This window comes from Anarrhichthys ocellatus, unplaced genomic scaffold (assembly GCF_004355925.1).
Source record: "Anarrhichthys ocellatus isolate YVR2014 unplaced genomic scaffold, GSC_Weel_1.0 scaffold13, whole genome shotgun sequence".
Lineage (NCBI taxonomy): Eukaryota > Metazoa > Chordata > Actinopteri > Perciformes > Anarhichadidae > Anarrhichthys > Anarrhichthys ocellatus.
The window spans coordinates 6,189,688-6,190,502 of record NW_022280043.1 but is presented as its reverse complement, the minus strand read 5'-3'; positions in this window follow the sequence as shown (position 1 = coordinate 6,190,502).

Genomic DNA, 815 nt, shown 5'->3' with positions numbered 1-815 from the left:
CCAAATCAAATATTCCCGCGATGATACAACATGCAGAGCAGGCAAGAAGACACAACGCTATTCGTCCACGGAGCAAAGGCGCAAGGGAGGAGAGGATAGAGAGAGAAGGGGTAGAGAGAGAGTGGGAGAGTCAGAACACGAGGGTTGCCCCCGTGAATTAATTTCTATCTAATCAATACAAAAGAAAAAGACCATCCCCGCACAAAAAAATCATTAGGACCGATATTTCTCTAGCCCCTCACTCCTCTCTCCGCTGCCTTTCCCCAGGACGCTGCCATGAGGACTCCCCTGCAAGTGGACTACAATCTTTCACCTTTTGAATTGACACAGAACAGAAAGATTGTGCTTTGAGGAGGGGAAAGGGGGAGTGTATACAGCTGAGGAGAGGAATGGTGAAAAGACACATGGAGGAAAATAAGTTAAGTCTGCAGGATGCATATCTCAGCCACCCCTCACGCGCGCCCCTAGAATCATTTTCTTGTTTTGTTTTGTTTTTGTGGATGTGGAAATTTACCAGTGCTTCCATCGGTGAACGTCTCCATCCCCGCCATGCGAGCAGCCTGTCTGGACAAGAGAGGGATGGAGAGCAAAAAGACGGGGGAGAGGGTACGGGAGGGGGGGCAGAGGTGTGTGTAAGAGGGGCCAGTGTGTGGGGCGGTTGATCCGGGGTTGGGGGCTCAGCATTAAACTGAGGGGTTGAGGGGTTAGAGGTGAGGGTGGGGGGAGTTTGGAGGGATATGGCAACACCCCAACCTTTCATGTCCCCCTTCTCTCTCTCTCTCTCTCTCTCTCTCTCTCTCTCTCTCTCTCTCTCT